Source organism: Dipteris shenzhenensis, chromosome 27 (genome assembly GCF_047967505.1).
Source record: "Dipteris shenzhenensis isolate YYH24624 ecotype China chromosome 27, Dip_SZ_1.0, whole genome shotgun sequence".
Taxonomy (NCBI): Eukaryota; Viridiplantae; Streptophyta; class Polypodiopsida; order Gleicheniales; family Dipteridaceae; genus Dipteris; species Dipteris shenzhenensis.
The window spans coordinates 49970062-49981426 of record NC_141622.1 but is presented as its reverse complement, the minus strand read 5'-3'; the positions used below and the strand labels follow the sequence as shown (position 1 = coordinate 49981426).

At 43.3% G+C, this 11365-nt stretch overlaps 2 pseudogenes across 1 annotated transcript; one reads left to right on the top strand and one right to left on the bottom strand.

The window, feature by feature from the left end:
• Window positions 1-854: 854 nt before the first annotated feature.
• Window positions 855-2614, bottom strand: LOC147884442 (phospholipase A1-Igamma1, chloroplastic pseudogene; annotated as a pseudogene).
• Window positions 2615-6587: 3973 nt separating this feature from the next.
• On the top strand, window positions 6588-10690 carry LOC147884441 (linoleate 9S-lipoxygenase 6-like; annotated as a pseudogene). Its single transcript, XR_015543631.1, has 9 exons — window positions 6588-7086; window positions 7188-7477; window positions 7758-7998; window positions 8090-8413; window positions 8516-8601; window positions 8694-8838; window positions 8887-9210; window positions 9287-9550; window positions 9706-10690. The product of XR_015543631.1 is annotated as a linoleate 9S-lipoxygenase 6-like (transcript).
• The last annotated feature ends 675 nt before the right edge of the window (window positions 10691-11365 follow it).

The following is an 11365-nucleotide window of genomic DNA, read 5'->3' as shown; positions in this document are numbered from 1 at the left end:
CAATAATATGTGTGACTATCACGCGAGTTCAATAGAAGGACATATTTAATTTCATTTTTTCTCACATTTTTGCTTATAAAAGGGTGCCATAAAAAGGATTTTGGGGAAAAAGTATAGAATGTATATGAAAAGGGTACATTTTATTAATGATGAAAAATTCACATACAAAGCATTTTATATATAAGCCTTGAATGTATGTGATATATAGGGTTTATAGCTTGAGATATATATAGGTATAAGTACCCGATGCCACCACACTTATAGTATGCATACCATTGAGACCTCACATTGTATAAATCATTAGGATGCAATCTATACGCACTCGCATCCTAGATTAATGGTCAATTTTAGCTTTATTCTTCTACTGTCGCTCAACAACATCTTCTTTGTACTTCATATTGTTATATTCATCGTTTATAGATTCCATTGACATCCTCTCTCTTGTAATCATCTTACACAGAGTAGGTCTTCCTTACCCTTCAAACGTTTTTTTTCTTAAATTAGAAGAATGACTATAATTAATGCATAGAATCATACCCATGTATCCAAGAAAGGTCACTATTAATAACTTGGACTTTTCATGCGAGCTCCTTGAGCAAACACTCAAACATAGGTGTGATACAAACCTTGCCATCATTGAAACCAAATTGGATCACAAATATCATGATGCATAGTTAATAAGAACATGTACTCAGAATGCGTTGCAATATTAAGAGCCATAAGATGTAAAAGCCCTACATAAACATGCTTTAAAATACTTGACATCCATGACAAATCCACCAAGATCAAGACATGTGAAATACGGGCAACCAAGTTAAGTCACATTTTAAAAAAGAAGATTTCTATATTTAGCACATTCACCCAAATAGAGCTTATTCCCCATATGCCACCCTCCTAGTTCTACACTAAAAAAGGTAGGAACTCACTTATTGTATATTGTACGATCAATTAACATTTTCTACTTATGTGAACATTCTAGTTTTGGGGTTCGATAATGACCAACTCTTAGGTGGTATCGTCAATAGGATGTTTATCATATTGTTGAGGCATGTCTACCCTACCTCTCTCAACTACCCTCCAGTATCCCTGCTCGTCCTTAACGAGGCCTTTGTTCCTGTCTTGCAACCAACTCGGTGGTATACAGTAATCGGGCCTCAAAAAATCAGAAGATTTGTTCACAAGCACAGGATCTCTCCCAAAAGTCGACGTGAACTCTTTTCCTTCACCTTGGAACCCATCTACCACATTCAGGTATGCCTCAAGGTTATGGAAGTTTGGTATATTCCCAGGTTGTTTCAGGTGGGGAGAGACGTCCGTGTCCACTTTCAGCCCAACGCCCACATGATAGTAAGCCCAAGGTAGCGCTTCAACCACAAAATTAAACCAGCCCCATTGCGTTTGTTCGTTGAAGATGAGTCCTGGAACTTGCGGAACCTTGTCGTGGATGTTAACTAATCGGAGAACCTTCACTCCGAGCTCCTCTATCCTTCTCTGGAACGCTTTATTGCCAACTCGAGGACCGGCGAAGGAAAACACCGTGATCGGTACAGCTTTTCCATGACCAACGTTCGAATATCCTGCTGCAATATCGTAGGCGCTCAGGACGGCCAAAGCAGCCCCCAAACTGTGGCCCGTCACTGTAATGCTCAGCTGCTCGCCTTCGTATTTCTTCAGCAGCCTGCTGATCTCCGATTTGAGCTGCTCCCTGGCACTAATCTTGTTGTATCGTGAAGTTGCCTTGCTAGAAACATAGAGGCTAAGAAATCCCCTCTCGACCTCGACCCCTTGTCCTGCGGTTTCTAGACCTGCAGGTGTAAGGATGTCCGTTACATCACACAGCCATTCCGTGCTTGTAACCGTGCCCCTCCATGCCACCAGGATATCCCGCCGGCCAAGCCTTTTAATCTCTTTCTCGTCCGTGGCAACCGCAACATAGCCAATCCAGTTAGAGTCATTGCTCCAACGATCCTGTTCTGAGTCTGACCTGCGGAAGAAAGTGGGCAGTTGGATGGACGACGTAGCATGGAGATATTTCTCGGCCGTATAGCCGCATTCTCCCTTGTCGGTCATCTGGAACAGCCTCGTTCGATTGTATTTACAACTGCCACAATATTTGGAATGCGTGTCAAAATCAAATGCGTCATAACAGACCTGCGCAAATTCCCCATATCGGATGACCTCTGAGCGAAGGATTGGATCTAGGGGATCCAATAGTTCTTTCCAGTTGTTATCCCCTTGAATCTCTCTCCATATTTTGGATAATTGGTTCTGAATATCCGATTGCTCCCGGTTCGGAGTCTCGCCTGTGGCGACCTCTACCTCCTTGGCGGTCTCAACCGATGGAGCAATGCTCGCTTGGGAGTTCTGCGTCACTGCTGATTTTTTCTGATCTGTTCTGGAGGTCTTCGGCTTGTCCAGTGCGGAGTAGATGACTGATGTACGTGGAGAATGGGGAGAGCTTAAGGGGACGCAGCTAGTGGCAAGTCTCCTGAAGGGTAGGCTGATCAGGAAAGGGGAGCTGTGAAGGGAGGGAAGAGTGCTGAGAGCCGGTGCTGAAGGGGAAGGAACTTGAGGCAGGCGAGAGACCATGGCGAAGGTCATGGGTAGAACTTGGAAGAGCTATAGAAGACGACTATGCAGGAACTGCAACAGAGGTATTAAAAGGCCATTTCACCATGCGCAACGTGCTGTATTCCACTTCTACCCATCGGCAATATTTATGCACCGTATTGTACGAACTGCAACATTAGGTGTCTTAAGTACTTCACCGGGCCGTATTGCCTGTCTCCCTCCAAGTTCCCACGGACAATGAACACGAATTCTACGCATGCGCAATTTTCTTTCTTACACACCCTATCATAGGATTTCCTTCAATATTTACTTCAGTACTTCACCATGTCCAACGTGTACTTGAGTATTTATTTCAGTACTTCACCATGTGCAACGTGTGCAGAATTGCCTGTCTCCATCCGGACTGTGTCTCCTTCCCATAGACCATGTCTGTTCTTTAAAGTTTAAGCCGGCTGTTCAGTGTTCACGAATCACAATGCACATGATGTGCTTCCAACCAGTGTTTACTAAAAACATTTTGAGCAACCAATACAAAAACCTTAAATGAAAGCTAGACTTTGCAAGAATTTTCACAAAAGTTAAAAGTTTTATAAAAAATCTCACAAAATATGAACTTCAAAAAAACCTCCAATTCTACAAGTTCCAATTCAAAAACCTTGAAGTCCAAACGTACAACTTGAAACTTCAAGTGTGCATTATTGAAAAGTGTCTAAATAGACAACTAAAATTGCGATGAAAAGTGATCCCATAAATCCAAATCACAGTTGTCTTAGGAGCCAAAATAAACGTTGTATGTTATGTGCGCCTCTACGCTTTTCTAGCGCAAGTTGTAATTGACTAAAGTCGTACTACTTAAACGCTCAAATCAATGCGATGCACATTTCATTTTCACATTCATTTCTTTCCCTCATCCTCTGTGTGCACACCAATCTCTAAAGGCATTTGACATGTTTTCACCTCCGCCATCAGTGTGCAGAACTTGCAACAACTAATGAGAAGTTTGAACTATTATGTGAGTTTTGTGGAACTCCTTGAATTTTGTGATTGTGTTGCTTTTGTGGCTTAGGAAGTACGAATGTGTGTAGCTACTATAATCATCCACAAAAATACGAAGATAGAATGCACCTCCTAATGAGTGGTTTTGCATCGGTCCACACAGGGCGAAATGGACCAACTATAGGAGTTGAGTGGCATGTGTGCCTTCAAGACCACTAAATGCAGTGAGGTGCTACTTCCCTAAGACACAGGATTCACAAAAGGTATCAACCACAAGGATTTCGTGGAGCAATTGAGAGCATGCCAAATGTGAGAGGGCTTGATAATTTATGTTCCCAAACATCGATGCCAAACATGTGCTTTATCTTCTATGGTCCGCAAGGCTTGCCTGAAGGGGTCGGGTGCCAATGTCGAGGGGAAAGAGGCCATTCACTGTATTGCATCTGATAGGTGTAAATCTTGCCAGATCATTGGACTAGACGAGGCAGTAATCCTTGTTGTGTGAATGTAGTGACATATATGAGGTTCTTTTGATGTGCTAGGACCAAGAGCACCTTGTGCATGCCAAATGTCATCCATCAAGGAAAATAATTAGGACTGTACCATGTCGAGTGGCAGACAAGGGGTGATCATCATGCAAGTATATTGGAAGAAGTGTTGCATGCATCTCCAATTCAGAGAACGAGTGTTTCTTAGAAGACATGTGACAAGATACCCCAGTGTCTAAGTACCAGGTGTTCGGTGGAGCATCATCAAAGTTAGATGCGATACAGTGAATGGCCTCGATCCCCTAGGTGTTGGCACCCGACCCCATTAGGCAAGCCTTGCGCAGATCGTAGAAGATGAAGCACACATCTGGAATCGATGTTTGGGACACATAAATTAATTATCTTAGGACTCAAAATAAACATCGCATGTTATGCACATTTCTACGCCTTCCAGCATCAGTTGTAACCAAATAAAGTCGTTCTACTTGAACTCTCAAATGAATGCAACCCACATGTCATTTTCACGTTCATTTCTTTCCCTCATCCTTTGTGTGCACACTAAATTCTCCACTCTTCTTCTTCTCATGTAGTCTCTACACTCCTAGCATCATTGAATGCTAGAGTGTGGAAAAGGATCTATCAAGCAATCCCATTGGTTCCATGTCAAGATCAAAGCAGGGCCTTACAAATGTTCTTGGATTCAATCTCGCACCAGATGCTCTGCACGCCACCACCACTCATTCAAAAATATTTTGTGTGAACCAAGTATTTGCTGCTTCTCATACCTGAATGCACGCGTGCCATGGAAACAGTTCCGTAGTTTACATCTCAAGCTTCTTTACTTATTTTCATTAATGATGTAATGCAATGATAAGCGATCTTCATGGAGCCGATCCTTCGAGTCAAACTAATGGATCTAAGGCTCAGTGCACATGTAACCTTTGTTGCATGGTTAGAGGCACTCCGTTTCTATTCATGTGAATTAATTAATGAGAGCGTGCGTTGATGTGTCCTCAACTGCTCTGTTTGACACCTATAGTTTGCAGGTTGCTCATTTGAGCACTCCTACAGAATGATTCTTGATAGGTGACTCCAAGTAGACTTTTCTCAGCTCACTGATGGAGAGGGGATGTAGAGGGAGGATGTAGAGCGAGTTCCAGAGGAAGCGAGGCAATGTACCTTCAGTCAACTTTTATGAGCCATTTCAAAGCGTATAAACAAAGAGGCTTTCTTAGACTTTTACACGGCAGGCTTGATGCTCGAGGGGTGCACTACCAATAAACTGTAGATATTGCGTGTGTTTAAGAGGTATTTAATAAACCCCTCAACTAAAATTTCCTCCCTAATAAAACCACCCCACTTTACTAATGAGATAACTGATTTTCCTCTAAAGAATTAGAAAACCCCTCCTCTTATTGTAATCCTCTTCAATTTGTTTCAAACATGGGATTAAAATACCCCTCCTTTTGAATGCACGTGGTACACTAAAATTCTTGGAGGTGAACCCCTTGAGGCGTGATGAATGCTAATATTCTCATTTTTCAATGGTCGTTGCCAAAAGCCTGCACCAAAATGACACCCATGTGAAGCTCTGTTATCTCTTACCGGTTGGCATTAAAGCAATTGTACAAGTTCCCATTAGTCCGTCACTACCCTCCAAGCTTCACGTGAAATACAATTGAACTATTGAATGGCTATCTCTATCCAGCCAGCACACACTCTTATCTCTTGCCGATTATCATTCATACAATGATAGAAGTCCCCATAAGGGGTGATGAAAGCTAATATTCTCATTTTTCAATGGTCGTTGCCGAAAGCATGCACCAAAATGACACCCATGTGAAGCTCTGTTATCTCTTACCGGTTGGCATTAATGCAATCGTACAAGTTCCCATAAGTTCATCACTACCCTCCAAGCTTCACGTGAAATACAATTGAACTATTGAATGGCTATCTCTGTCAAGCTAGCACACACTCTTATCTCTTGCCGATTATCATTCATACAATGATAGGAGTCCCTATAAGGGGTGATGAATGCTAATATTCTCATTTTTCAATGGTCATTGCCAAAAGCCTCCACCAAAATGACACCCATGTGAAGCTCTGTTATCTCTTACCGGTTGGCATTAATGCAATCATACAAGTTCCCATTAGTCCGTCACTACCCTCCAAGAAAGCCTGCACCAAAATGAAACCCATGTGAAGCTCTGTTATCTCTTACCGGTTGGCATTAATGCAATCGTACAAGTTCCCATTAGTCGGTCACTACCCTCCAAGCTTCACGTGAAATACAATTGAACTTTTGAATGGCTATCTCTATCAAGCTAGCACACACTCTTATCTCTCTTGCAGTTGGCATTCATACAATGATAGAAGTCCCCATGGACAAACAACATAATTGTACCATTACATCCCATAGCTTCCGTCCAAGCCGGACGTGAAACATTCCGACTTTTGCAGGGCTAAGGGCAGGCATAATGAATGACTTCATCCGGAATCCAAGAAAGTGAGGGGGGCGCACTCTTTTCCCTCATGTCGGGAACATGTTCCCTCCAAGCTCCACGTGCAACACGATTTAACATTTGCATGGCTATATGTAGATGCTCGATCACAACCGGATGCCACCACAGTCGGACACTCCATATCATCACCATGCTGCGCCAGCAATCTTGCGCTCATACTCTAACTTCCCAGCGCTTGCTCCTCGCCGCCTTCTCGTCTTCCCCTGTCGATGGCTTCTCCAAGCATGCTGGACTATTTAATTCTTCCAAGCGCAAGCTTGGAGGGATCCCGCAACACTCCCAGAAGCTCGCATCTGCCCAGGCAAAGCTAACCGATGTTGCGACGAAGATCTTCCAGCCTTTCTTCCCCGACAAAGATGCCGGAACGGTTCAATTGAAAGGCAATGTCGTGCTTAAGAGGAAAAACCTGCTGGATCTTAACGACCAAGTAGCAGAGGTTGCGGATGTAGCGAGCGAGGTGCTTGGCCACAAAGCAACGCTGCAGCTAGTGAGCGTGGATATAGATCCAGGTATTTTATTATTGTCGCTGTTCGCAGAATACTGGTATGTATGGAAATGCGCGCGAGAGAGATGCTAAGACTATGGCTTACTGGTGCATATATTGTGTTAGCAACTGGAGCCGGGAAGATGAGCCAGCCTGCAAACTTGGAAGGTTGGATTACCAAGTCAGATTATTCTCTGGCGGCTGATAAAGGAACGTCGTATGCTGTAACGTTTCAACTACATAAAGATTTCGGCACTCCGGGTGCCTTTCTGTTGCAAAACCATCATCCAAATGAGTTCTTCCTGGAATCATTGACGCTGGATATGCCCGACAAAACTCAAATAGTTTTTAACTGCAAATCATGGGTGTCTAATTCAAGCTCGTACAACGGGCCCCGAATCTTTTTCAGCAATCAGGTGGAGCTATAACTAATTATGAAACTTTGAATCCCTTCATGCCAAGCCGTCTTACGATTTATGTTCCCCTTGAGAATTAACTGTCAATATATCGTCTCACTCTTGACTCTTGAGGCTTGCTGCTAGCGAGTCTCGATTCTCTTCATGCTCACGTAGTGTACCGTCACCGTCACACGAAGAGAGAAATTTGAAGTTTGAACTTTGAACTATGAACTTTGAATTGTTTTGCAGCTTCGTTTTCTTCACCTGAGTTTGCTGTGCTCAATGCATGCTCATGCAGGTATACCTTCCCAAGGACACGCCTCCCGGACTGCAGAATTTACGACTGACAGAACTGAATGAATTACGAGGCAATGGTACGGGTGAGAGGAAAGAAGCTGATCGTCAATATGACTACGACGTTTACAACGATCTGGGAAGACCAGACCTCGGCGAAGATTATGTGAGGCCCAACCTGGGTGGTTCTAGTGACCGCCCTTATCCTCGCCGGTGTCGCACAGGCCGTAAACCCACTAAGACCGGTAGGTCGATCGAAGCCAATATATTGTGCGCAGTGCCTGGTTTGCACGCGAGTATTCAAACTGATCGATAATTCCATCGTTTTGGTTGCAGATCCGGAATGCGAGTCCCCACCGGGTTTGAAAGAGATATATGTGCCTCGAGATGAGAAGTTTAGTCCTACAAAATTCAAAGATGTCCTCGGCTCTGCCATTCACTCCTTCATCCTGGACATCGTTCCGGCACTGGAAGCCCTCCTTCGGAACCGCGGGAGCTTCAAAAATTTCGAGGAGATAGACAGGCTTTATCAATCTGGACTAGACTTGAGTACTAGCAGCAATTCTGCCAAAGTTCCCCAAAATTTCATCAATAAGTTGACTCATCCCAGTCTTCTCGGTACCAGCACGCTCCGATATCCTGTGCCGCAAGTTTATCAAGGTAGGGAAACGCGTTCATAGCTCTGCATCGTCTTAAGAGACATTGATTCTAGGGGTTGAGGTGTTGAACTAATAATGTCTCGAAGATGGGTGGATCTTCCAGAAAACAAAGAGGCGTGGTTATCGGACGAAGAATTTGCACGACAACTTTTAGCCGGGATGAATCCGTTAATCATAGAGGGACTGAAGGTGGGAAACTGCAATCTATTGTATTCTATAGGTCGTAATATTAGGAGGCAATTGCGCTGATCGTCCGAATTACATGCTGATGTATGGTGTAGACTTTTCCTCCCGTTAGCAGCCTCGACCCGGCGATCTACGGTTCTCCTGCTTCCGCTTTCACGGAGGAGCACATTGCTGACAAGCTGAATGGTCTAACTGTCCAGCAGTCTTTCGAGCCCGCCCCCGCCCCGCCCCCCTCTCTAGGTTTCCCATTCTAATAAACTTGATTTGCGATATTTAGCTGTCAGGGCTGACCTGCTGCTACTACATTGCTTCAGGCCTTGGACCAGAACAAGCTTTTCATCCTAGATTTCCATGACGCCTACATACCGTATATTGATCAAATTAACGCGATGGATGGCAAACTTTATGCAACTCGGATGATTTTGTTCTTAACTGAGGCATGTAGGCTGAAACCGATCGCGATTGAGCTCAGCTTGCCGCCAGCTACTGAAGGTGGAAATTGTACTAGAAGAGTATTCACTCCAGCGTCAGGTCTCGGTATTCTCTGTGGAACTTAGCTAAAACTCATGTGAAGCTTAACGATGCCGGAGTTCATCAGCTTGTTAGCCACTGGTAATAAATCGAAGTCCCGAATTCTTATGCACTTGTGGTCGCCATTTTTGCTTACTTCTGTATTTGCCATCCTTAGGTTGCGGACTCACGCGTGTGTGGAGCCTTACGTCATAGCAACACACAGACAACTAAGTGCCATTCATCCAATCAATGTACTGCTCGTCCCACACTTCAAAGACACGATGAACATCAACTCCCTCGGCCGACAATCTCTGGCTATTGCGAATGGAATTATTGAGAAAACATTTCCATCCCATAAATATTCCATGGAGATGTCGGCAGCATTCTACAAGGCTTGGCGATTTGATGAACAGAGTCTTCCTCGAGACTTGATCAAAAGGTGACTCTCAACACTGTTTCGTGTATACCGTGATCAGAGACTAGAGAACAATTAAGAGATAGGAAGGGCGGGGTGTTTTTAGGCTTCTCTCACATAGCAATGCCTTTCCATTTCGTCTCATGAAAGTACTACTTATACCTGCTGCTTGCGTGCAGAGGCATAGCAGTGGAGGATGAAACCGCTAAGTACGGCCTGAAGCTGAGCATTGCAGATTACCCATATGCAGTGGATGGGTTGGACATTTGGTTTGCCATAAAGTCATGGGTGAGTGACTATGTTTCGATTTTTTACGAAGGCGATGCAGCAGTGCAGGAAGACAAGGAGCTACAAAGCTGGTGGACAGAAATCATAGAGGTAGGGCATGCAGACAAGAAAGGTGAGCCTTGGTGGCCCGAGTTGAAGAGTGTCACGGCATTGGTGGAAATTGTGTCAACAATAATATGGGTGGCTTCCGCCCATCATGCCGCAGTAAATTTCGGGCAGTATGCATATTCCGGATATGTTCCAAATAAACCCACAATGGGCAGAAAATTGATTCCAGAAGAAGGGACTGAAGAGTACAATCAGCTTGTTCAAGATCCAGACACCTTCTATCTGCAGAGTATTAATTCCGTTTTCCAATTCATAGTGGGCATGACCACCGTTCAGGCCCTCTCTAACCATGCATCGGACGAGGAGTATCTGGGACAAGAGCTGCCTGCCAATTGGATTAAAAATCAAAGAGCGGTCCAAGCATATAACAAATTTGCAGGCAATATAAGGGAGATTGAGAAGGCCATTCTTGAACGGAATGCCAATCCACAGCTTTGGAATAGGAGTGGACTGGCCAAAGTTCCTTATACTTTGCTTTTCCCAACGTCTCAGGCAGGCTTGACCGGGAAAGGAGTACCAAAAAGTATTTCCATCTGATTCATCCAAAAGATTGCATGCATGGAACAAGAATAGAACACCTATCTACATGCATACACTAAAACTTCTCCAAAAGCACTAATGCATGAAACTGCACGAATAAAATATTTAAAACAGCCATTCCCTATCCACATACACATACTAAGTTTCCGAGTCTTGTATGCTCCATGTCTCTCCAAGTGGACAAATTGGATTGGCAATAATGTGGGAGGCTTTTTCTTTGTACATAGCTAGATATTACAATTTTCAAATTCAATTCTAGCTTGCAAAGAAGATCTCTAAATTATATTTTTATATTATCACTTTAAATCAACTTGCAACTTATACTTGGTTTCAAATGTATTTTCTTATATTCGTACAAAGTAAAGCATCCATGTATGTAGAAAACAAAATGAGAAGTCAAACTAAAATAACTAAAAGAATCAATTTGTGCACATAAAGGGAAATTTAACTCTCCACCACAAAGGTGCTTCATCCATTTAAAATCCAATGTTAGACACTTCACCATGGACTCATGAAGTCTTCAAATTGGAATTTCTCTTATCGAGCATTGTCATTCCATGATGCATGTAGCAATACCACACATGAAGGCCGTACATTTCCACATGCCCTTTATCGCATATATGATTCTATTTTGAAGTCCTTGTTTATAGCAACCATAGATCTTTTTATTTTGCGATGGTCTAATATTGGCATTGATATTGGCCTTCTACTTCCTATCTTAGTTTGAGAACTGTCATTTGAAAACTCTCTCCTTTGCCTCTTTAATTGAGGTCAAAGGATGTTGTCCTTTACCATATGGGAACTAATTGTGGCTTCTTGATTGCACTCCTTCAAGATATTTGCACCACTAATGCGAATGTGCTTTCCTTCAAATCATCAATAAATTTTATGAAAGATGTCATT